This window comes from Leuciscus leuciscus (genome assembly GCF_965113295.1).
Source record: "Leuciscus leuciscus genome assembly, chromosome: 16".
Classification (NCBI taxonomy): Eukaryota; Metazoa; Chordata; class Actinopteri; order Cypriniformes; family Leuciscidae; genus Leuciscus; species Leuciscus leuciscus.
The window spans coordinates 25,717,570-25,744,585 of record NC_138740.1 but is presented as its reverse complement, the minus strand read 5'-3'; the positions used below and the strand labels follow the sequence as shown (position 1 = coordinate 25,744,585).

General features: G+C 41.2%; 1 protein-coding gene and 1 pseudogene across 9 annotated transcripts in view; one reads left to right on the top strand and one right to left on the bottom strand.

Annotated features, from left to right (window-relative positions):
* Nucleotides 1–908: 908 nt before the first annotated feature.
* LOC309478447 (dynein axonemal intermediate chain 1-like) lies at nucleotides 909–12,041 on the bottom strand (annotated as a pseudogene). Its single transcript has 9 exons — nucleotides 11,971–12,041; nucleotides 11,748–11,865; nucleotides 11,626–11,674; nucleotides 11,295–11,532; nucleotides 10,555–10,706; nucleotides 9,549–9,626; nucleotides 9,196–9,295; nucleotides 8,040–8,239; nucleotides 909–1,103 (listed from the first exon to the last, which is right to left on the bottom strand). The product of its transcript is annotated as a dynein axonemal intermediate chain 1-like (transcript).
* A 4,481-nt stretch (nucleotides 12,042–16,522) lies between these two features.
* The window catches only part of rimbp2a (RIMS binding protein 2a), a 79,146-nt gene continuing 68,652 nt past the window's right edge, over nucleotides 16,523–27,016 (top strand). For 6 of the 8 annotated variants that reach the window (XM_082141896.1, XM_082141892.1, XM_082141895.1 and 3 more), the window contains exon 1: nucleotides 16,524–16,815. The gene's annotated coding sequence lies outside the window, so the exon portion shown is untranslated. Of the gene's footprint in view, nucleotides 16,816–27,016 lie in introns of all 8 variants that reach the window. The other 2 variants (XM_082141891.1, XM_082141894.1) reach the window with 2 other exon arrangements.

Below are 27,016 nucleotides of genomic sequence, written 5' to 3'. Positions count from 1 at the left end.
GGAAACACAGACACAGGACACCTAACTTAATACATTAGGAAAATATTTATTAAAATAATGAACAGGTCCTAAACTGTACTGTTGAGTTAGTTCAAAATAAAGCAGTGACAGGAAGTATTGAACAAACAGATGTTTACAAAAAAAAAAAATCAATATCAGGATTTTTCAAATGAAGATCACAATCTCCTCTGAGATTAATAATTCATGAAAGCATTATAAAACATTGTTCTGATGCACTTGTGCCATTATTCAGCTGTGAAGCTGTTGGAATTACCATATTACTGTAAACTTGAGCTCAGGCGAAAGAATCCACAATCCTTTCTGAACATCATGTATTGCATGTCATGTGTGTTACTGTAACTAACTGGTGGCTATCTGTCCCTCCCTAGGTCCTCCCCAGGACCCCCCCCTCCCCTCCCCTCCCCTCCCTGAATTCGGTGATTCCAGGTCCAGTGTGGACACGCCTCAGGAACCTTCATGTGCGTTGGAAGTGTCATTGGCTGTGCAGTGTGCTCTGAGGGTCAGAGAGTAAGGATGTGCGCATCAGCAGTCATATCTGGTTATGTTTATGTGACAGAACAGTTCTTGACAGCATGAAGGTTAAGCTCAGTCATCAAGACCTATTTTTATCAAAACGTCATACTGGGGTAGTTCCAAACACTTGAATTCAACGTTTCAGGTGGTTTTGGGTGATGGAAGTGAGCAATGGTAATGTTGTGCAGTCATTTAAAGTAAGAACTCTTCAAAGCAGAAACCTCCTCCAACACCAAACACATTGTGTCCTTGATCTGTGAACATAAGAGATTTGAAAAGTATAGGGCACACTTGATCACACAGGCTCAGATGATTAGGAGGACCCCTGGGTGACAAATAATGACAGCAGCAGTAGGGCTTTGAAGCGCTGAGCTTCACAGGTCACAGATCAGAGCAGTGTCTTCTGGGGCTGACAGCTGATCTGAGAGAGGCTGTCTCTGTGTCAGTGATGAGAAGACTCCATCTCTGCTACGGGAATGTCCACCGACACAGAGGTGGCCATAGTGTGTAACATCCAGGTAGCTCTGCTCATACGGTGTCTGGTATTTCCCTCCAGTCGGGAGAGCGTCCTGGTACGCAGAAAATGCACATCAGAGGAATTAAGAGGGGGACTTTCTGACAGCATGAGGGAACATTTTTTAAACAGAATGCTGTTTACATATTTCACCCACGGATTAGGCAACATGGTTTGTCTGAATCTGAATTGTGCTGCTTTTTGTCTGAAAGAGGAATTTTAATACAAAATGCATATGAAAATAGAGAGAAAAAATAAATAAACAGTAAATTGAGATTATGAATGTTTAATAAATACAAATTAAATATCCATACAAGTTTGTCTTTTTTTTTTTTTTTTTTTTAAAGCTCAGTTGTTCCATCTTTGCAATTTCCACCTCCAGCCCACTCGGCAACTCCTGCAGAGCCAAAGAGAAAAATGAAGAGAATGAGATGAGTCAGCTGCTGGTAGTGAGAGAACTGACCCAGGGGTGCCAGTAACAATCACACACTTCTCAGTGTGAAGCTCTCATTTAAACGTTTCCATCTCGACTGGGCTGAGGTAATGAGAGAGGTGTTAGCAAGGTGTTATTTCCTGTTTTGCTGTAGCGAACTCGCTCTATTCTCACATGACATTTGTCTGACATTCCTATTACTTACCATATCAACACCGTAATGAACTAAACCAAACCAGACCAGCTTCTCAACAGAGAAATCCACTTGCACTAATTAAATACTTTCCAGTTCCTGTCAATCATTAGGTAAAATTTCGAGATGGTCCTCACTGCAGAACACGAAATCCAGGGGATTTCCACCTTACATATACCTAAACCTACCCATCTCCACCCCTTGATCCCTAAACCCACCCCTAAACCTACCCCTAAACCTACCCATCTCCACCCCCTGATCCCTAAACCGATCCCTAAACCTACCCATCTCCACCCCTTGATCCCTAAACCCATCCCTAAACCTACCCATCTCCACCCCCTGATCCCTAAACCCACCCCTAAACCTACCCATCTCCACCCCCTGATCCATAAACCCACCCCTAAACCTACCAATCTCCACCCCTTAGATCTGGATCCAACTCCGCCCCCTGGATCTCGTGTACTGCAGTGAGGTGCTACTGAAAATGTCAACAATCATGAGTCAGGTAATCACTGCAAGAACATCTGCTAAATTTGCTCAGCAGAATGCTAATGTTCAGATACCCACAGAGCTGTAGTGGAGGGATCTTCAATGAGCTCTAATAAGTAGCTCAAGGTTACAGCTATTCATAGAATCCATCAAATCCTAACCAGGGAGCGCTGTTAGGGAAATAAATTTGAGAGAGTGAGATATGTCAATCAAAGGGACTTAAGCAGATGTTTTTTACTTCAGAGAAATCCTATAGTCTTTGCTTTAGTTTCTGTTTGAATCCAACAGAGTAAATGATATAACAGAAAAAAAAAAAGACCTTCAGACTGTCTTTATAATAATAAACTTTATTTTCTATAGCGCCTTTAAAAGTTAAATCTCAAAGCACTTCACAAGAATAAAAAATAAAAGAGAAATACAACAATATAAAAGAAAAGCATTCAAGTACATTCAATACAAATATAAAATGTTATCAAAAGAGTTTCATAAGTAAATGGTATAGGAAAATAAATTTTTACAAAATAAATCAAATAAAAGCTACCCTAAAAAAGTACGGAAGCTTTAAAAACACTCAGAGATTCCGCTTGCCTAATCTCAGAGGGCAGAGAGTTCCATAGTTTTGGAGCAAATGAAGAGAAGGCCCTATCACTCATAGATCTTAAACGAGTTGGCGGGACAGTTAAAAGACCAGCTTCGGAGGAGCGGAGATCACGCGTTGGGATGAACGGGATTAAAAATTCTGACAAATATTGAGGATCCAGGCCATGCAAAGCCTTATAAGAAAGCATGAGAATTTTAAAATCAACACGAAACCTGACAGGGAGCCAGTGTAAGGACTCCAAAATAGGAGTGATGTGATCCCTATTCTATTCCTGGTCCCAGTCAGGATTCTGGCAGCAGAATTTGAACAAACTGTAATTTGTTTAGAGTAGCTTTTGAAACCCCGGCAAGTAGAGCATTGCAATAATCAATGCGAGAAAATACAAAAATTTTCATAAATTTTTCAGCCACAGAAAATGACAACATAGGACGTAGTCTGTAAATGTTTCTAAGATGAAAAAAAATTTTTGGGACTGTATTCTGGATATCAGAATCAAAAGTTAAATTAGCATCAAATATCATCTCTACATTTTTTTATTTTGTTTAAACTAAATTAGAGCCATCCACATTTAAAGTTAAAGACCCAGTTTTACGTAGCTGGTGGGGTGAACCAATGAGTATAACCTTAGTTTTGTCACTGTTTAGACAAAGAAAATTGAGACTTTTACATTTTTTATCACAGAAATACATTAAAGGGATAGTTCGCCCAAAAATGATATTTAAGCCATGATTTACTCACCCTCAAGCCGTTCGAGATGCATATGTCAATCTTTTTTCAGACGAACACATTTTCAGTTATTTTAGAAAATGTCTTAGATCTTTCAGTGGTTATAATGTGAGGCAATGGGGTCCAGCTGCTTCAAGTCCGAGAATGTGCATGCATCCTTCACAAAAATAATCCACCCGGCTCCAGGGGGATAAACGAAGGCCTTCCGAGGGTAATCCGTGCGGTTTTGTCGTAAAAATGTACATATTTAAAACTTTATAAACGAAAATAACTGGCTTCCGGTGGCGGTTGGTGCGCGTTCATGGAGATGGATGCTGGCGTATGACGTAGGACGTAGCGTAGGAAGCGTCGTGACGTAGAACGAACGTAGAGTTTTGTTTTGCTCTGCTCTCTGGCTGCGCTGTCACGTTCGTTCTACGTCACGACGCTTCCTACGCTACGTCCTACGTCATACGCCAGCATCCATCTCCATGAACGCGCACCAACCGCCACCGGAAGCCAGTTATTTTCGTTTATAAAGTTTTAAATATGTCCATTTTTACGACAAAACCGCACGGATTACCCTCGGAAGGCCTTCGTTTATCCCCCTGGAGCCGGGTGGATTATTTTTGTGAAGGATGCATGCACATTCTCGGACTTGAAGCAGCTGGACCCCATTGCCTCACATTATAACCACTGAAAGATCTAAGACATTTTCTAAAATAACTGAAAATGTGTTCGTCTGAAAAAAGATTGACATATGCATCTCGAACGGCTTGAGGGTGAGTAAATCATGGCTTAAATATCATTTTTGGGCGAACTATCCCTTTAAGACAGAAAGGCAACAGCCACATTATCATCAGGTTTTTAATGTATATAAATCTGAGTATCATCTGCGTAAAAATGAAAGTTAAGACCAAGTGATCTTAAAAGTTGACCAAGTGGAAAAGTGTAAATGTAAAAGAGTAAAGGGCCCAAAATTGATCCTTGAGGAACACCAGATTTCACCACACCAACCTCAGACCTGCAACCACCCATAACAACAAACTGCTTTCGATCTGAAAGGTATGACTTAAACCAATTTAGTGCAGTATCAGAAACATCAAAGAGTTTCTAAGCGGTTGATTAAAAGAGAGTGATCTACTGTGTCGAAAGCAGCACTGAGATCAAGAAGGATCCAAATCGAAAGACTGCCAGAATCCAAAGCAATTAACAAATCATTTGTGACCTTTACTAATGCAGTTTCAGTGCTGTGGAATTTACGGAAGCCAGATTGAAGGGATTCAAAAAGATTGTTTGCAGTAAGATGAGAGTGCAATTGAGAAGCAACAATTCGCCCTAAAAGTTTAGCAAGGAAAAGAAGATTGGAAATGGGACGAAAGTTATTAAGATTATTAACGTCTGTGTTAGCTTTTTTAGGAACAGGGGTTACAGCAGCAATTTTAAATGCTGCTGGCACAACACCAGAGCGCAGGGAGTCGTTTATAATATTCAAAACAACAGGACATAAAGAAGCAAAACATGACTGCAACAGACAAGTCGGTATAGGATCAACAATGGAAGACCAACTAGGATCAACTAAGAGACATGTGTTTGGTTTGGGGTGTGTTTTTGTTCTTTTTCTCTCTCAGGCTACGTTTACACGGAAACGATCTGAAGAGAAAACGCAAAAGTGGTCACTTTTTATTCTGCGTTTAGACGAGCGTTATGGGGGGGAAATCTGCGTGCATATGGTGACGCAAAAGTGTGTGAAATTCAATGTAGTATGCACTCCAGGCGGCTAGGTGGCAATGTGAAGCACTGATCGGTGCCTTCACTGTCTAGCAGACTTTTGCGTTTTTACCGTTTAGACGGAAACGCGACGGTGGAGCGTTTTTAAGATTTCCACTCTGGAGGGTGGTTTCACTTTATTGCGTTTTTAAGCCCCAAAAACGCCGTCGCCGTCTAAACGAAAGGCACATCTGATAAAATATTTTTATGTTTTCACCCGCGAGCGTTCTCGTGTAAACAGGGCCTGAGGTAGTAGCCCATGTCTCAGTTGCATGAGTGAGTGGCCACAGGTGTGCCTGATCAACTGATGGAGTGAGTGGCAGCAGGTGTGCCTAATCAACACTCAGTGCCTGGAGGATAAGAAGGCTTGATTTTCACACTGCAGTAACAGAACATCCGTGAGCAGACCACTGCTACCAGTCAGCCAGTGGGTTGAACACAGACTTAGATCTCTTGTGAGTCCAGAACAGTGTCTGGCTTTTAACCTCCTTAGTGGTAGGGATGGGGAAATGAAGCCTCGTGAATCACTGAGGCTTTCCCCTGACTGTTCCGGGAAAAGATTCAAAGCTTCGAGAGTGTCGAGAACAGCGCTGAGAGCAGCGCCATCTGGTGCTTATTTAATATAAAGCAGCCAGAAGCCTGTGTTAGAAGCTCTGGCAGATTAAGCAACCACAACACACTCCATAGTTTCAATGTTATGTGTACAAATAAAAACCTTACATGTTTGTGTTTGATTTATTCATTAAATAAATTATTTTACCCATTAAAGTGTGACAATTAAAATGAGCTTATATGATTCAATAAGATCTAATGTAGGCTCTCTATATATTTCTCTCTCTCTCTCTCTCTACACACACACACACACAATGAATAAGGACATTGTCTGATAGGATCATCTGTTATTAAATGTGCTTATGACACTTGTTACTGATAGTGCTTAATCAACTGTAGGAATGACAGAAAGTTGATAAAGTTTTTAATTATTTTTATATTTTTGGATGTTGCCATTGCTGTAAATACAAACCCTTCACCAAACACCAACACCCCTCTCCCCTAATCCCACCCTAAACCCCAATACCAACACCAAATTACCTAAAATCACCAAAAAGTGCAAAGATTTTACAAAAACAAAAAGACACAACAACAAAAAATAATAGCCTAAGTAGCGAAAAAAAAATTTTGCTTATTTAAATATAATATATTGTTTAACTTTCAAAGTAGGCTACAGCACTCTCCTCACAAACACATCAACCAGACTGAGGCAACGACTCGATAAATACGATCTGGAGTTCGAGCCTTCTGACACCCAAAGCGAAACGCGCACGTGACTGGAGAGAAAGTGAGGCTTCGTTTGTCATCGATCACGTGACTCTAGTAAACCAATACACACCCCGATACGGGGCTTCACTAGAAATTGTTTCGCTTGTGTGATTCGCGCATCGAAGCTTCAGTGTCATATGTAACATCACTACTTAGTGGAGAGAGGACTGTTCATTGTTGTTCATTTAGTGTTGAACCTTGCTCCTTCAATTACTTAGCCTGTGTCTATTGTTGCCTTACTTTGTTTGCTCGCTGTCTTCTTCTGAGAGAGTGTTTTTTTTAATTACTTTTCTTTTGCCAATATTGTAATAAATAAACTTTTCAGTTTGCACATTAATCTGACTTCCTGTCCTCTTTTGCCCTGGTTTATTTCAAATATTGTTGATCCTCCTCCCCCTGGACTTACCATCTGGAGGAACGTAACATACCTGAAAAATCTGAAGTATTTAAAGATTTAAAGGAGGAGAAGTGATAATGCATTTACAAATACACTCAATCTTCGAGCTGAAGAAATCAAGGAACATTACAAAGTTGAAGCAGGGACATTTGAGAGACTGTCATATTTGAGCAGTTTGTTAATGGAATGAAACGATTGTCTAGGGTTATTGATATCATTAGCTTAAAAAAATGATGTATACACATACCTAATACTTTTGTTCAGCAAGGGTGCATAAATTGATCAAAAGTGACATGCAGTAAAGACATTTATAAAGTTACAAAAAATATATATATTTCAGATAAATGCTATTCTTTTCAACTTTGTTCATCAAAGAATCCTGAAAAATATTAAGCAGCACAACTGTTTTCAACACTGATAATAATAAGAAACATTTCTTAAGCATTCAATCACATATTAGAATGATTTCTGAAGGATGATGTGACACTGAAGACTGGAGTAATGGATGCTGATATAAATATATATAAAAAAAAAATCAAAATAGAAAAGTTATTTAAAATTCTACATTTATTTCACAATATTTCAAAATAAAATAAATGCAGGCATTGTGAGCATAAGAGACCTCTTCAAAAACATGAATTTTTCATTTGACTTTGTTCACTCTGGAATCACTGCAAAGCTTCAAGGACCTTCAGTCATGTAATTTATTTCTCTGCATCTTTTTGTTCTGAAAGCCCTTTTCCCACAGTACATTCTTTCTGACTGATTTGTATCTGGAATTACTATGTTTATTGCCTGGCAAACAAATGATATTTAAATTTACGTTCAATACGCTACGTTAATGTGTTCCCGAAACATTCTCATCAAATGCCACTTAGTTAAACTGAGCCGTTCAGTAACTGGGTTGAACTGCAGTGGGTTGTGCGTGTGTTGTAAATGAATGTCTGAAGAAGCAGTCACAAAGATGCAGATTTAGCAATTCAGCACATGAAGTATTCAGCACAGCAGTGATTGAAACAGCACTGATCAATTAAGCATGTGATTTCATTGGAGGCCTATACATAATATTAGTGCATCACTTACCTTAGGCTTCTTGCGGCGGTTGGGCGAGAGCATGATGACATGGAGGTTGAGGCTGATGACATGGCCGTGCGGTCATCGCCCACGATGATGATGGGATGGACAGGGTTGAATTCGATTTTCACAGGCCTTTTCTTCCTTGACATCACTATTTGTTGGCAGAGAGCCTCATATTTGCTGACACTGAGGTTGAACACATGAACCTGAGAAAGAAATAGAAGAGCAGCAGGAAGTTGTAGTCTTTGTCATTTATGTAGTATCAGTTTATGTTTTGATGTTTTCAGTGTGAAGCACCTCTATAATGTATTCTCTTGCTTTGGCTCTGAGTGTCAGCAAGCAAGATAATATATGTAAAATGTAAATAATTTAAATATAAATTAAATATATAAACCTTTTAATACCTATAAAGTATATTTGCTGTTGTGCATCTGTCACATTTAGAATGACTTTCCCTTGAGGATGACAGAAGGAAGTCCAAAGGAAGCCAGATCAGGTAGGATTACATTTAAAGTCAATGTCAGAGCAATAGAGCAGATGGTAGCACACATGATGCTCGTGACATAGCCTTTATTGAGCTGTTGTCATTATGTAAGTTCAAATTAGGCCTGTGTTATGTCCTGAACCCTTTTCTCTTTGTTCTTTTACATTTTTTTTATTTTTTAATCTTTATTTACTTTCTTACTTACAACAGACGCTCTAGTTTCCAAGGGAGGATAGATATCTACTATTTTAAGAGCAGGAAATTATTATTTTTGATTGCACTAATGATCACAATAACAGTTATTTAGTTTCTGGCAGGACCTGACTGACATTTAACTTTTGGTTTTATGTTTTTTTGTTTAAATTGACTGTATGTATGTTTTGCTCGCACAAGCAGAATGTGAGTGTTTGTCAAGCGCCGTTGGAAAGCTGTCCCACTGTCAGCCTGCTACTGTGTTTCATCAGCAATCATTATCATGAAAAATTGCTTTAAGTGGAAGTATCCAGAAAGTTTCTATTTTAAGGTGAGGGATTATTAAATGTATTATTAATGTTATTATATTTTTTACTTTTTTGTTATTATTATTATAAATAAAAAAAAAGAATAAAAAAAAGGATTTTATCATATTGTGGATTTTACCATTGTGTTTGTATTAGCGGGGGTCGGTTGGCTGTATATCTTTCTATCAGTGGTGATAGCAGCAAAGACAGTGGAGGAGTATGGAGCCCAGGCCACATCTGTCACATCAGCTCTCAGGTCAAAGGTGAACACAGGAGACCTGGAAGAGACATGTATTGTTACTGGAATAGTAGAATACTTCAGATGAGCTACTATTCAGTCAAAACAATATAACAGTGAGACATCTTTAAAAACCTCATCAGGACTTCCCCGGGCAAGACTGTCACAATCAGTAAGAAAAAAGAGAAGGGGGTCTGAATCAATAGTTCCACATAATCCAAATGAAAGGAGTCTGCTTCTCATTTTGAGGTGACAGATGAATTTATCTCCTGGCGTTTGTCTGAGCACCAGACCTGACAATACTCTTTATATCACTGCCCATGTCTGTGCAGGGAGCCGCCTGCCACTCTCTTAGAGCTGTTAACATGAGACTAAGTTGATCAATTATCAACTTAACAGATCAAATAACACATTTATTTTAGTAAAGGAAAATTAATATACATGGAAAATTAAATTATATATATTTATTCCTGTGATGGCAAAGCTGAATTTTCAGTGGCCATGACTCTAGTCTTCAGTGTTACATGATACTTCAGAAATCAATCTAATATGCTGATTTTGTGCTCAAGTAAAAAAAATGTATTCGGTTGAAACGGTTATACTACCACATATTTTTGTGGAAGTTTAAACTTTTCTAGATTATTTAATGGGAAAAAACATTTATTTGAAATAGAAATCTTTTGTAACATTATACATTTCTTTACTAGAGATCAATTTAATTCACCCTTGGTGAGTTCAACTTTTCATTTCTTTCAAGAAAATAAAACTTTTGAATGGTAATGTGAGTGCTTTAACAATTCAACAAGCTTCTATACAACTTGCCCCAGACTTTCATTGCAAATGCAGTCATGTAAACAATCTATGTTTGATTTCACAAACTGAGGGGCAAGTCAAAATTGTTGTCTGTGGTGTCACAGGATGCTGAAAAGTCTACAGTAAAATCTTTTCGGTCAACTTGTAATATATGAACACACTTCTAATTGCTTATCCTGCCACTGCAGATCCTACGAACACTTCAGAAGGTAAAGCTCTATCCACCTTTTTTTTTTTATTTTTTATGCAAGAGTGGCGTAGTCATTTGTAAATTGAATGTGTCTGGCTACTAACACGTACCCAAAATGTGCAGTCAAGAGAAAGATTCATTCATTATTATTAACTCAAAGTTGTCTTTTTGCGGAACATAGACAGTCTAATTAATTTGTCAAATTTACAATTAAGACATTTTAAATTAAGACAACTGAAGGATAAGTTGGAAAAGGCTGCTGTAGATATAGTGCTACAGGGAATAAGTGCTCATACTTAATTCTCTCATCCCAAATTTTCACCATCCAGTCCAAGCCGCAGGAGATGAAGACGTTGGAATAGAAGGGATTCCACCTCACACACTGGACACTCATGAGGAAGTGCGCATCATATGCCTCTAGGAAAGTGCTAGAAATGTATTTAGAGCCCTGTGAAAGACAAACAAACTCATTTTTGGTTAAATTACCATGAAAAAAATGCTGTTGTTCATGTTATACTGCTTAATTATCTGTTGGTGCTGCTCTGGATATTGTTCGATCCACCAAGTTTAAAGCATGGCCTGTGATGTTTGTAATTTAGAACAAAACAAGTTATACTGACCAAGACTTTGTGTGATTTCTAAAAACAGATATGAACATAAATGGAACTGATTTGGTGCTTGAGAAACATTTCTTTTTATTATAAGTGTTGGAAACAGTTATGCTGCTTATCAGTTGTTTGTGTAAACTATGATAAAAAACTATGATGTCAGAATTTTTTTTAAATTTTTTTTAACAGTAGTGTATACAAGTATATTTAAAAAAAATAGTGCATACTGCACAAACACAGTATACAGTACTGCATATACTTCATGTTACAGAACTAGTAAGAGTAGTATTCATATTACAGAACTAGTAAGAGTAGTATTCTATTCCGACCATTGTATTGAACATACAGCTCCATTTTCATATCATAGGTAATGATGGTTTACTGTTATTATTTTACCCATGACTCCATGGTCATATCCTCATCCATACCTGCATCACAGGGCCTTTGTGTTTCCCGGAGCTGGCTGTGCTGTTATAAATGGGCTGCTTACTCTTTTCCAGCAGGCTGTACACTGCGACACAGCCATTATTCAAACCCACAGCCACCAGGTCGGACAGTTGTTTGTGGATGTCTATGCACATTACGCATTGAGTCTGTGTTGAAGATGAATTCTGGGTAAGTGTGCATCTTCCGGGTGTAAAAGAGAAGCATGCCCCCACGATCCATCTTGAGGGGTAAGATGAAACACACTTCAGAGTCATTTAGCTTACAAATGATTCCTTGTCTAAGGTTTTCTCTCAGAGTAAATAGTAAACTTACATGACCCAAGACCAACAGCGAATAAATCATTGTATTCAGTAGCCTACTCCTAAAAATTAACGAATACAAACGTCACTCAAAGAAGTGCTTCCCATTTTACTTTAATAAAGTATGAAACTCACCAGCAGAGGGCAGTCACAGACAGTCCTTTGGCTTTATCATACTGGAATTTCCAAAGCGGGAGAAGAGTGCCCTTCTCTCCTCGAAATTCATCAGCGGGATCCTCACAGTACAGGAAATCTGAGATTTGGATATAAAGCTGTTAAACATTTTTAATGTATGTCCATCCGCCAGTAATCCAAAATAATTGGTGTAGCAGTGAAAATAAATGTTTTCTCTAAATACCATCTGTAATGTCTCCATATATAGTTTGAACCACTGCACGGTCCATCATCTTGACTGCATGAGCTAGTTGGGATATGTCATGTTTCTGGAAGCACAAGAGGGGATTTTTCCCCCTTTTAACTAACCTTTTAAACAAATCAATCACACTCTAAACTAATAAGACAAATAATTTTCTTGATCACTTTTGAACAAAAGAAATAGACACATGGATAAATAATCATCCCAACATCACTATAATGTGACATTATGTTGACCACAGACTACAGGTCTTCTTCAGGTTTACACACTTTATAGGTAAAATTCTGAAGACCTGAGGCCTCCTCCAACAGGACAAAAAAGACAATTTTTCAAACGTTTAAATCCTAAGCTCCTTGTGAAAGATGTGACAAAGCATTAATTTCTAACTGGATAAAAAGTCTGAAATAAATAAGACAAGAAACATGTATAAATAATCATCCCAACATCACTATAATGTGACATTAGGTAGAGTGAGATCACAGGTCCGAAGGTTTACGCACTTCCTCACTTGAATCCTGCCAGTACCAGTCTTCTCCCTTAGCTGTGCACTGTAAAAAATTATATTAATTTAAAGGAATTTGTACTGTTTTATTTTACAGATATTTCCTGTATTTTTGAAATACAAAAAAATTCTAAAATTACAGAAATACTGTCAATTTTCCAATGTAAAATAACAAGAAAACCATTTAAATGTAAATAATCCTAAAATGCAATTTTTTTAAAGAAATTGTGTTTTTTCACATAGAAATACTGTTAAGACATTCGCAAATTTATCAAAACTTCACAAATATATATATTTTTTGTCTAATAGATGACCTGTTGTAGACCTTTTACCGGAATGAACAGAGAGAAAGAAACAGTGCAGCACAGCCAACATTTATTCACCTTATTCTTAACCATAGTCTGTAAAGATTGTATTTTATTGTATGAAGTCGGTTTTTGCCAAATCATTCTAAGCTATAGTTACTCTGCGTGAACCGAGCAGTTGACTTGAATGAAGGGCGAAATGTACGTTTCTTTGTGGTTTTTGGTTTCTCACAAACTATCCTAAAATAATCAGTTTGTGGAAAAGAATCAGACTTCCCATCACTAGCTACTCTGACTGACCACACCTTGTTCTGCTGGGTTAAGTGATTCATTACGAATTTCTTCTCATAATAGTATATCTTAATATCATAGGCTAATCATACAATCTTTATTGTAAAACGCAGATATTTAAATGACAATTATGACGATTTTAAACTTTCAAACTGAAGGAATTTGCACCCTGGCGCAAGGATACAGTCTCTACTAAGCACTAGAGACTGTATCCTTGCTTATGCAGCCATGGCAGAATGGTCAGATTCTGATGATCAATACCAGCAGGAAAATGTAGGTGGGGGAAAGTGAATGAACATAATAAAGTTCTCACGCTATTCTTCTGGTATGATCATTTTGGGATAGTAAAATATCCCACCACTTACTGGTGCATTCAGGTCGCACTCAATCGCCACTCCATTGGTGAATTCGGAACCACTTACTAACCTACTACTTCTATTTCTGCCATAGAAAGATATTGTAAAAATAGTAAGAGTGGTGTACTAGTATGTGGTTCCGAATTCAGCACATGTCTGGTCTAAATGCAATCGCCCTTATGTTTTGCCGCAGGACAGCAATTGTGAGTTAATATGTCATCTTTGCAGGAATGTATATGAAGATTATACAAAGTAACATGTATCTTTAGCAACACTTGCTGGGTTTCCATTTTTTATTGTGACTTGCCATAGACAATGATTTTTATAGTGTGAAAACTGTAGGCTATATTCTATCCCTGAGTCTCCTCGTCATCCTCCTCAACTAGGATAGGGCGTTCTTCCTTAATTTTATTTGTTTCCTGCCTCTTAAGTTCCTCTTCGTAAAAATCATAGATTTCTGACTGCAGAAAGAGCAGGGCATGCTAACATTGAACATGTCCGTATTCACAATAATACAAGCATAGTTCTGTTTACCACAAAAGTTGCTCAAAATAATTTCTCACCCGACTGGCATTAGCTGAGAAGTTTGCATAAAGAGGCTTGGGCTTATAAGCTACGTCCTGTAAAACATAATTTAAAAAAGCAAAATGCAGTTGGTTATGCATAAACTGAAAATACAGAAAACCTACAAAGTCTTCTGGGTTCAACATTAAGCCTTGTCATGTGCTTATCCTTTGGACAAGTAAATCACTGCCTTTCTTAATTGTCAGAGTATTTTTGGTGGTGTAAATATAATTTATTCTGAAGCAATATTCTCATCAGTTCTATCTGTGTTTACATAGCCTTTACATCTGCATATTTGTGACGTTAGGATTTACCCCAGGGCATTATTTACCTTTATAAAGGCCAATTTTTTTATTTCTTATTTTTTTGGCCTTTCATATCACATTCTCTTACATTTGATCAATAGATTCAGTTATAAGACACTATAGGGCTGTTCAATCAAATTAAATAATTTACACTGAAAAATTACAACTGCAGTAAATGTTATGAGACTGATGTTTTAAATAAATGTTTGAATATACAAATAAAAAATGCAATGATGCTATAACCTGAAACTAAGCTGCCAATAGATGGCGGCAAGTGACCGTCTTAATGAGTGAGTCATTGAGTCATCCATCTATAAATTACAGAAACGTCTGTCAGTGTGTCTGTTATTCGCATATCTCTCGAACCGTTGGTCCGACGGATTTCAAACTTGACAGGTGTCTCGCTACGGGCACGAGTAAGTGCAGTGCCAAGTTTGACGTTGTTTGGATTAGAAATGCAAAAGATATCGTTAAATATATTGGTAAAAGAAGCACTTAGAAGGTTGTGGTTTAAAAATAAACATTCTGACATAAACACTCTGTCAGCTACAATGTTTACTTCTGAATATTATTCAAACTGTTTGCTCAAGCGTAGCATTTTTTTCGGAGTTCACTGTGTAGCCTGCTCCCTGAATCGTCGAGTTCACTGTGTAGCCATTTATTTGACAAATTCATTTCCTTAAAGGAGAACTCCGGTCAATTTTAACATTGAGCTCATTTTGTTGTAAATTTGGAGTGCTGTCAATACAGAGAACAATGACAAAAATCGATGTTGCCTACACCATGTTATCCTCTTTTTAAAATTTGCACCCTGTTGACTTCAATGGGGCATATCTTAAACCTGCTTTTACAAGTGCAAGTTTACATTACAAGTGCACAGGTCATGTGAGTGATTCCTTTAGAGTTAACACGGGTGAATCTGACTGCAGTAGATGTGAAAGATATGAATAAAGTTCATTCGGCCAGCGCTCATACCTGTGTTTACATCCTGTTTTCGGTTGAAGTCCAAAGTAGTCGATTGTCGAGTTCACGCGCATATGTTTAGTTACCTATGATCACGCGTGTGAACTCGACAATCGACTACTTTGGACTTCAACCGAAAACAGGATGTAAATACAGGTATGAGCGCTGGCCGAATTAACTTCATTTTAACGGATGGTGTAGCAATATTGTTGTCCAGGTGGAAATCGGGAGAAATTCGGGAGAAAGGTCGGTCCGGGAGATTTTCGGGAGGGGCTTTGAAATTCGGGAGTCTCCCGGAAAAATCGGGAGGGTTGGCATGTATGGTCGGGGTTGTATTCGCTATAACAACCGCCTCGCCCTACATTATCCCTTACATAATATACAGAAGTGAACAGCGTAGGTGACTTACAGATTCAGTTAACATCCAAAAATGCTGTTAACATCCAATCAATCGCTGTTTACATTGAATGCAATAAAATCAAAATCATTCTCGCGTTTCGATGCTTCCCTAGTTATTTTTTGTCATTAAAGTTAAGTAAAATATTCTTTCACTTGCGCCTTCAAAAAATCCACTTCTCCTAGACAAGCGTTAATGTCGAGGCCATCTATCCGTCTATTTTCTTTGGATTACGAATTTGCATTAGCTGTAATATCGTTAACATAATGTACCAGTTCAGATTTCACTGCTGCTTTTTGAGGAATGGACATTTTTCCTCATCAATTTACAAAACAATTACTCCTTTGAAACGGCTAACGGTTGTAACCATAGATATACATAATATGCAAACAACATAGACCTTATTAACAGCAGCACCATCTTTGATTTTTAACAGGAATGAAAGCAAGGTTTTGAGGGATAGACATACATCTCTTCAGTGTTGTAATGTTATTTAATGTGTTTTTTGGATTGTTCTGCTGACAAAACACAAAATAGCAAAATATCTTTCCAAGAAATTTTAGTAGACAAAAAACTCCAGACAACATGAGCTGTGTAAAATTATTAGTGATCTAGGAGCTTTATACAGCTTTTTAAAGCAGATGCCATTGTGTAGAATACTGCAGAACTGACTTGCAGCTGTTTAAACATAATATCAGACAAGTGAGAACAATCCATTGCAAAGGAGCTAAAAGTCTGTTGGTTTTCCTTATTCCTTTATTGCTCATTTTGACTCATCTCTGTCCATCTTTACTCTGCCATATGGTCAATCAGCAAGTAGTGACTGTTGTGGGAGCGGCAGGAGGGGAAGATGACTCTGTGTCTCTGCTGTTTGTGTTACGAAAAGCAGGTTTATTCTGCATCTTTCAGCGTAGATACACACCATGGAGAACAGGCAGTCTCTCTATGCTACTCTCATTTCTGACATTTTCTCACATTCACACCTTGTTAAACCTTGGAGAAAATGTCAAGGTCTTACTTGCACTCGACTCTACTGTACTGGTAACAGAATGTAACAGAACACGCAGTTTTCCTCCGCACTGAGTTGGGCTGCTCTCAAAAGGGCCTCAGTAAGAGAAGAAGAGAGAACCAGCAGACATCAAAGGTAAGGAAAGGCAAAATACACCCATGAATGGGTGTGTATGTGTGTGTACTGTATATATGAACTGTGCAAAAGTTTTAGGCACGCTAGTATTTTCACAAAAAACGACAAATATCAGTTTACATGTCCAAATATTCCTTTTGCCATTAATTGTAATAATCCAGTGAGATTTTTGTATGCACAAGGATGACAACAGCCGGTATGATCCACACAGAGGTCTGATCTCACCATCATCGAGTCTGTCTGTGATTACATGAAGAAACAGAAAAAACTGAGACAGACTAAATCCAGAAGAACTGTGGCAACATCTCAAAGATTCTTGAAGAAACCAATACCTGCAAAGCTACCTGAAAAACTATGTGCAAGTGTACCTAGGACAAAAGCAGATCTCTTACAAGAGGTCTCTCGTACTGTGTAAGTATCTTACGCTAGGGGAAAATCCCTTTTCCGCGAGATATTGAAGCCAAAAAATTATCCTTAATTTGTATTATTGTAAAACGCGTTGCGGCAGCATACAGACATAAGCAAGACAGCTCGCGTGCCTATTGGCTGTTCTGCGGCAACTGCAGCAGCCTATCGAGCGAGGCCTAGCGTGACGTCAGACCCAATGAGGGTGCTTCGCACCCACTGCGTCACGTCCCGCCGAAACGGGCGTGGCTTAGGCCTATAAATCCGGCTCGCAGGCAGCTGATATCTGATTTTTCATCTCTTCAGCGAAGCTCTCGCATCGCTGGATCCGGAGAGAAGCCGCGCCGTCTGAAGGAGCCTTTCAGCGGGACGAGTCGACACTCTGAAGCCGCTGGCCGCGCCGCCTTCAGTCTTTTTCAAGACGCCCCTTTCCTGAGGACACGCAGCTCTCGCGCTCGCTGACGGCGACTGCCCTCACTGCGAGCTAGTTACTGCCTATGGTGACTCTGAGGACTCACCTGGCATCCTTCTCCGAGACTGCTCCTCCGCCCCCCCCCAACCCGCAAAGCTCGCCGGTTCGCCCGCTTGCCTTGCCTGCTTGGGGGATGATACCTGCTCTCCCTCTGTTCGAGCCGCGCAAACCGCGCCGTTCACAGGGGATGTCAGGAGCGGACGGTCACGGGGCTAGCTTTCTCTCTCCCTCTGTTCGAGCCGCGCAAACTGCGCCGTTCACAAGGGAGGCTGGAAGCGGACGGTCGGGGTTAGTTTTTCTTTACGTACAAGAAAGTTACCCTGCCCCTGCGCCCCATTCACGCGTCACTCACCGGCGAAAGGAGAAAAGAGTGTTTATAGTCCCGCCGAGGCTGGACTGACCTGAATTTCTCACACATTTCTCAGTTCCCTGATCAGGCGACTGGAAATATCAATATTGCAGCAAACGAGCCTGTTATAATACACGCACGCCTGCAAGCAAACGCCGAAGAAAACATGTTGACGCTCTTATATGCTCGTGCATCTGAAAGCCTTTGTGTTCCCCCCTGTGGCTCAGAGCCGGAATCTTTGGTTTTTCGCACGAGAGACCGGTGTTCGAATCCCGGTCTAACGGCAGATAAATTATGCCTCCAATGCTTCGCTCTGTCAGTTCCCTGAAAGGCGACTGCAGACGTGCATTTTGCAGCCAACGAGCGCGTTGTACAACCCGCTCGCCTGCACCCAAACACCGTTTCTATGGTTCCCGTGCGTCACTGGCGAAAGGAGAAAAGAGTGTTTTATGTCCCGCTGCGGCCGAGCCGAATTCCATTTCTCACACATTTCTCATTCCCCTCTGAAGTTCAGGCGACTGGAAATGTCAATATTGCAGTGAGCAAGCCTGTTGTAATACACGCACGCCTGCAAACAAACGCCAGCATGTTGACGCTCTCTGATAATACTCGCGCTAACTAAATGCCTATGTGTCTTCCCCTGTGGCCCAGTGGCAGATTCTCAGGCTTTCGCGCGAGAGACCCGTGTTCGATCCCGGGTCTACCGGCAGATAAAATGATGCTGTCAATGCTCGCTCTGTCAGTTCCCTGAAAAGGCGACTGCAGATGTGTATTTTGCAGCCAACGAGCGCGTTGTACAACCCGCTTGCCTGCACCCAAACACCGTTTCTATGGTTTCCGTGCGTCACTGGCGAAAGGAGAAAAGAGAGTGTTCCTAGTCCAGCTGCGGCTGGACCAACCTCAATTTATCACACATTTCTCTGGAAATGTCAATATTGCAGTGGACGAGCCTGTTGTAATACACGCACGCCTGCAAACAAACGCCAGCATGTTGACGCTCTCTGTTTCTATGGCAACTTCTCGCTCGTTCAGTTCCAGTAAATGCGACTGTTCCAGTGTATTCTGCAGTAAACAAGTCGGCGACACAGCCCGCTTGCCTGCACACAAACGCCGCTTTTACGGCTACCCAGATAAATCCCATAAGAGTGTATTTTCTGGTGTCCCGGCCACGGCCTATGGTGTTATGAGTGTAGACAAAATGCCCACTGCCCAGTGCTCATTCCTACACACAAACACAGCCCGTCACACAGGGCTCGCGCACATGAAATCGACCCAGATCGATTGCGCATTAAACGTGGTAAATGTGCCCACTGCCCAGTGCCCACAAACACTATGTTCTGCATGTCTCAAGGTTTCTGTAAAAACGAAACCAACGTGCATTCGCTCTGCTCAGGCGGACAATGCTCTCAGTGTTGTAAATGTGCCCGCTATCCCGCGCCCACATTCACATAATAGACATGACTGGTCTTACGGGACTCGCCCAGCCCTCCCCCTCTCGGTTGACCACCGCAGAGGAGTCGAGCGCGGGCAATCTGCCCGCTGTTATCAGCGCGCCCCCTGCCTCAAATGTCATAAGAGCGACGCTTATGTTGCAGCACACCGAAGCCCCTCTGTCGCTGAGCGACCAGAGCGCGCTTCGCATTCAACCCCTAGCCATTCATGCAAACGCATGGGCAAGGCTACCCGGGGTTTCGAAGTGGGTGCTAGACATTATAGAAAGAGGCTATTCGCTACAGTTTCGCCGACGCCCTCGCCGCTATGCGACGCGCGTCGAAACCACGGTAAAAACAGAAGTAGCACACCTACTTCGAGCCGAAATTTCAAAACTGTTGAGCAAAGGGGCCATAGAGCCCTTATCTCAAGCTCAGAGCGAAGGAGGGCTATACAGCAGATACTCCCTGGTACCGAAAAAAGACGGGGGTCTCAGACCCATACTAGATCTAAGGCAACTGAACAGAGTGCTTGCGAAGAGACAGTTCAGAATGCTCACAACCAGAAAAATCCTCGTGCAGATTCGCCGAGGAGATTGGTTTGTGTCAATAGATCTGAAAGACGCGTATTTTCAAATACAGATAGCGTCACGTCACAGGCGATATTTGAGATTCGCCTTCGAGGGCCAGGCATATCAGTACACAGTCCTACCGTTCGGCTTGTCCCTAGCACCCCGTACATTTACGATGTGCATGGACGCAGCGCTCGCACCCCTCAGACTTGCGAGTTTTGAACTACTTGGACGATTGGCTGATTCTAGCTCAATCTCACTCGGTGCTCATAGAGCACAGGACCATTTTACTCGATCACCTCGAGAATCTGGGTCTCAGAGTCAATTGGGCGAAGAGTTCTCTGTCCCCTAGGCAGATAATATCTTTTCTGGGCACAGAACTGGACTCGCTGTCTATGATAGCGCGACTGTCACCACAGCGCGTACTAGACGTTCAGCGCGCAGCGAGCTCTTTCCGCTGCAGCGCATCTGTCCCGCTCAAGAAATTTCAGAGGATGCTAGGTCTCATGGCCTCAGCATCATCAGTACTTCAGCTGGGCTTGCTTCGCATGCGCCCGCTACAGTTCTGGCTGAAAGCGCGAGTGCCGCGCCGAGCGTGGGCTTCCGGTCTGCTTCGTCTCAAGGTTAATCAGAAATGCATCGCAGCTCTGAAACCTTGGAAAGCAAACGACTGGTACCAATCAGGTGTAAGCCTGGGGACTTCCTCGAGTGTGAAGGTAGTGTCTACGGACGCATCCACCTCGGGATGGGGAGCGCTGCTCGAGGGCAGACCGTTCTTCGGCCAATGGTCAGAACGGGAGAAGCTTCTAAACTGCCTCGAAATGCTGGCAGTAGACAACGTGCTGACGCGTTTTTGTCCCCAAATACGAGGACACCACGTCCTGGTCCGCTCGGACAACATGTCAGTGGTGTCCTACGTAAATCGCCAGGGCGGCCTCAGGTCCCGAAACCTGCACAGGCTGACAGAACGCCTCCTGGTGTGGGCTCAGCGCAACCTGCTCTCGCTGAGAGCAGCGCATGTGCCAGGGCTCTTAAACGTAGGGCCGGACAGACTGTCCAGGAACAATGTTCCGACAGGCGAGTGGTCTCTATACCCACAGACAGTCCAGCTGCTGTGGAAGAAATTCGGCAGAGCGGAAGTAGACCTGTTCGCGTCTCAAGAAAAAGCTCACTGTCTGGAATTTTTTCTCCAAGAGCAGGGACGCGCTGGCTCATGTATGGCCCCGCCGCCCGCTCTATGCCTTTCGTCCCGTCTCTCTCCTGCCTCAGGTGATAGAACGGATCAGGGAAGAAGGATGCTCAGTGCTACTCGTAGCGCCGTTCTGGAAAAACCAACCCTGGTTCCCAGTTCTGATGCAGCTAGCGAGCACTGCCCCATGGCCAGGGCCAGTGAGGAGGGACCTCCTCTCTCAGGCCAAGGGCTCGATTTGGCATCCGCGCCCAGAGCCGTGGTCCCTTCATGTTTGGGCCATCAACGGGTACCCGCTGACCTCCCAAGTGGAGTGTTAAACACGATCACGCAGGCTAGAGCTCCGTCTACGCGACGTCTCTATTCCTCGAAATGGTCAGTGTTCTCCAGCTGGTGCACAGCTGGTGCACAGCTCGTGGCGTGTCGCCCCCAGACTGTGGGGTGACGGAGGTTCTCTCCTTCCTACAAGAGCTGTTGGACAGGGGCAGGTCCCCTCCCACGCTCAAAATTTATGTGGCGGCCATAGCAGCGTTCTCAAAAACAACGCTTGGTCAGTCAATAGGAAGGAACGATTTAGTCATCCGCTTCCTTAGAGGAGCTAAGAGACTGAATCCTCCCAGACCTCCCTCAGTCCCTGTATGGGACCTTTCTACGGTACTGGAAGCCATGAAAGGTGACCCATTCGAGCCTTTACAGACGATTGATCTTAAACACCTGTCTTTCAAGACAGTGTTTCTTCTGGCTCTCGCTTCAGTGAAGCGCATAGGGGACTTACACGCGCTCTCAGTAAGCGCGACGTGCATGGAGTTTGGGCCTAATGACTCAAGAGTTATACTCAAACCTAGGCACGGTTATGTTCCAAAATCCCTCAACACACCGTTTAGGGCGCAGGTCATTTCCCTGTCAGCCTTACCGGTCTCTGACGAGGAAGGAGACGCGAGCTTCCTTTGCCCAGTCAGGGCATTAAGAGCTTATGTGTCTCGCTCCTCTGTCTTCAGACAGACGGAGCAGCTCTTTGTTTCGTTCCAAGGGACTAGCCGCGTCGAAACAGAGCCTATCCAGATGGATAGTTGACGCCATTGCGCTGGCGTACACTTCCAAGGGCATTCAGTGCCCGTTGGGAGTCAGAGCGCACTCCACGAGAAGCACGGCTTCATCGTGGGCCTGGTCAAGTGGGATTGCCTTGCAAGATATATGTATGACGGCAGGCTGGGCCTCCCCGTCTACATTTATAAGGTTTTATAACCTAGAGGTTCCCGCCTTACAGGCCAGGCGGTTGTCGGTCTAAATAAACCAGTACTGTCTGTTCTGATGCTATCGGTTCAGAATACTGTGTCCGCTGAGCACTGCTCGCTGAGCACTGTTCGCTGATCGACCATAAAATGCTTATGGGCAAATGAATAAGACCCACAATTTTCCATCAGTTCAGGCCGTACTCCGCCCTGTCTGTATGATGTAATTTGCGTCTGAGGGACGCTGCTATACGTGGAAGAGCGCGGTTCCGCCCCTCCCTCTTCCCGGACTCCCTGTGAGTTCCCTTGGTGATTGTGCACTATATGAACCCCGGTCTTTCGCCCTGGGTCTTTGGTGTCAGATCCCAGCACGCACGGCGTTTTACATTGGGTCCCCAAGCGTAAGATACTTACGCAGTACGAGAGACCTCTCGTAAGAGAACGTACTCGGTTACTAACGTAACCTCGGTTCTCTCTAGAAGAGGGAACGAGTACTGCGTATCTTGCCGTGCATGCACACGCTCTGGTTCGCTTCGGCGATGAAAAACCAGATATCAGCTGCCTGCGAGACGGATTTATAGGCCTAAGCCATGCCCGTTTCGGCGGGACGTGACGCAGTGGGCGCGAAGCACCCTCATTGGGTCTGACGTCACGCTAGGCCTCGCTCGATAGGCTGCTGCAGTTGCCGCAGAACAGCCAATAGGCACGCGAGCTGTCTTGCCTATGTCTGTATGCTGCCGCAACGCGTTTTACAATAATACAAATTAAGGATCATTTTTTGGCTTCAATATCTCGCGGAAAAGGGATTTTCCCCTAGCGTAAGATACTTACGCAGTACTCGTTACGTTTTATATGCAAAAGGTGGTCACACCAAATATTGATTTGATTCAGTTAATAGAAGTTAACTGAAAAATTAAATATATTTATGACATTATTTTGAAAGCATCCTCACTTCACAGCATTTTTTTCAAAAGTGCCTTTACTGTAGCTTTGCAGGAAGGTTTCTTCAAGCGTCCTGGAGACGTTGCCACAGTTCTTCTGGATTTAGTCTGTCTCAGTTTTGTTGTTTTTTGAAATCAGACAGACTCAATGATGGTGAGATCAGATCTCTGTGTGGAGCACCGGCTGTTGTCAGACTCCAACATTTCACTAGATTATTACAATTAATGGCAAAAGGAAAATTTTAAGTCAGTCAATGCAGTTTATAAATGGTAAATAGTTATGTATTTAGTCTCTGACTGTGCTAAGGCCTCATCACTATCCTGGGTCACCTGTCACCTCTAATAGCTGCTCTGTCTGAGTAAGGTGACGTATATCAGTCTCAATGCTGTCCGTGGCGACGTGATGAAATACAGGCAGAAGTAATGTGTCTCAGTAGGGGTCTTGGGAGCAGGGCAGAGGGCAAGAGCAGCTGTTTTCTTGTCACAAAGCAGCTGGGATCTCCCTGTATTTTCTCACACCTAGCCACCTCCATTCATATTTATATCAATGAGTGCAGAGTTCTGAATAGCATTCTAGCACACTAGTCTACTCTTTCTATTTCTTTCTGCCATGTCACTATATAGCAGAAATACAATTTAACCCTTTCATGCATGAATTATGATAACCTCAGTCAGGATTTTTTTCCTATGTGTTTTTATTGCTCTTAGGGCATGAAAAACAAGAATTGATTTGATCAAAGAGATCTTCAGACGTCCACTTGAGTGGACAGCATGGTTTATGGTTTAAACTGAAGATATACTGTATTAATATAAGACAATAATCAAACAGATAAAGTATGTGAATTTAACAAACTAATCAATACAATTATATCAAATCATGTGAAAACTATAAAATATATACAAAAAATATAAATTCAAAATATTGCAAAGGCTTCATACAACTTCATACAAGTTGCACTTCGCGTATTTTTGATATCAGAACATGAGGAAATTATTCCATCAGAATTTTCTACAGTCTGTCAAGGTACAACTGTGGAAACCACTCAGATGCTCCCTCCAGTGCACCAGAGTATGGAGATTTACCCTTATTAGCTGATAATTCTGATTATGTTCAAGATGGACATGCACATTTCTATCATAGCCCTCTGAGAAAACCTAGGGATACGTTTTTTTCAATCTCATCTGAAATGATCAGTGTTGGGGGTAATGCATTACAAGTAACATGCATAACGCATTCAGATTACTTTTTTGATGTTACAAGTAAAGTAATGTGTTACAAGTAACATGCATTACCTAATCAGATTACTTTTTGATGTAACGAGTAAAGAAACGCATTACAAGTAACATGCATTACATAATCAGATTACTTTTTGATGTTATGAGTAAAGAAACGCATTACAATAACGCACATTACATAATCAGATTACTTTTTGATGTTATGAGTAAGGAAACGCATTACAAGTAACATGCATTACGTAATCAGATTACTTTTTGATGTTATGAGTAAAGAAACGCATTACAAGTAACATGCATTACGTAATCAGATTACTTTTTGATGTTGAGTAAAGAAACGCATTACAAGTAACATGCATTACGTAATCAGATTACTTTTTGATGTTATGAGTAAAAAAACGCATTACAATAACATGCATTAAGAAATCAGATTACTTTTTGATCTAACAAGTAATTACAAGTGTCATACATTATGTAATCACATGACTTTTTTCGATGTCAATGAAAATTACATTCTAATAATACAAATACATTTATTTACAGTAAAAAAAGTCACTGCAGATTAAGTTTTTAAGTTTTAATTTTCAAAAACAATATTCACATTATAATTATGAATTGTAGCTGAAATATAGCAATTGATGCATGACATCCACTACAGTGGACATGTGATTAATCAGAGTTTTCTCTCAATCTAAAATCAAAACTTGGAAAATTTTACTGTGTTATGACTCATTAGATATTGCTTGATGCTGCAATATTTTTTTTACCTATACAAGAGTCTCCTAGGATAGAAGGAATGGGTGGATATTCCGGAGCAACTTGGCATGTCTGACTGACCCTTGGCCATCTTGGTTTGGAGGGGGAAAACACAAAGGCTTGCCACTTGGTTGCAGTTTATAGGATGATGCACCAGGGTCCAATGAAGAGGCTGATGTGCAACTTTGCCATTAAAACCCGTGCAAATTCAAGAAAATGCTTTTTTAATAGCTGTCCACTGTAGTGACCACTATGCGTGAAAGGGATAATTAAAATAAAGCTGAAATAAAATAAAATATAAATATTAGATGACCTTACTAAAAGCCTACTAAAACTAAAGCTGAAATCAAATCAAATTAAAACTAAAGACATATTTTAAAAAATCTATATATTAATAAATACTATAATAGTAGCCTAGCCTATTATGTTATATATACAGTATAATTCTAAAATAACGCCGTTGCCTGTTCCAGACAGATCTCATTAGTGGTGGGTAGTGTTTTTTTCCAGAGACTTTACATCGTTACTCCAGTGGGAGGCGACAAGTTACTTTTATGAGAGAGTCAAATCATTCATTCAACAGATTCTAGAGTGGTGCAGGTATGACATAACTTTGTTGGGCAAAACGCGGGAGCGAGTTCCATCGTCCAGAAGTCAATGGGTTTTTTGAATGGGGTTTCTGTTAAATGGTTGAAATAAGGTCTGTGGTGAACACAAGCTCAAGACACTTTCACCATCAGTATTACCCCACTCTTGATTTTTTAAAGCTGTTACATGTCTTGAAAAATGCGGTTGCTAACAATTGGCTAAATGGGACTACAGAGGCTGTCAAGGAGATTAAACGTCATCACGCTGAAAAGATAAGCTCAGTATATTAGATCAAACCTGAGCGTTGTCGGAAGCTTAGTGATGGTGACGTTAAAATCATGGGACTGTGGTGTAGTTTGTTTATAGCCTACCTTTAGCTTTTTACTTCTGGCGACTGTACTTAGGCTTCAAAATTCATAAAAGTGTGTTCATCTGTGATAATTATCTTGATGGACAAAATGTGCAAGTATCATACACTTTTTTGTCGAGGGAACCAGCGTTATGCTAACTGCCGGTTGGCCACTTGGCCTACAAAGTGAAGTCATACTTGCACCACTCTATGAACAAAACAAGAGAGTTAATGGGTGTGTCTCAAAATCAGCTCTCTAGTTCAGTAGTCAGGGCACAGATCAGAAATTCGGCCATTTTAAGGGCTCTCTCAATCGCAAAATCATTCCAGTGTACTGAAAAGTTTGCTCCCTAAAAAGTCCTACAATACACCAAGAAAACCAGATGGTTCCACTCCAAATTTGTATGCCCTTCACTCGCTAACTTTCCTCCGTCTTGTGGACTTGAATGTGCGCCACTTTAATTCCGTTATACTGGCAGAACTCATGCATAAGGTCTAAATGGAACTCCCTTGATCACTTGGAATTTACCATGGAGCTGATTATTTAAACCCATTGTTTACTAATGAATTTGTTTTATGCACTATTCTATATGTATATAAGTAGGAGATAATATAACCTATAGGTATATGCTGTTGGAGAAAATTAAAATGAGCCAAGTCCACATTCAGTTCTGGTGCGTGGATT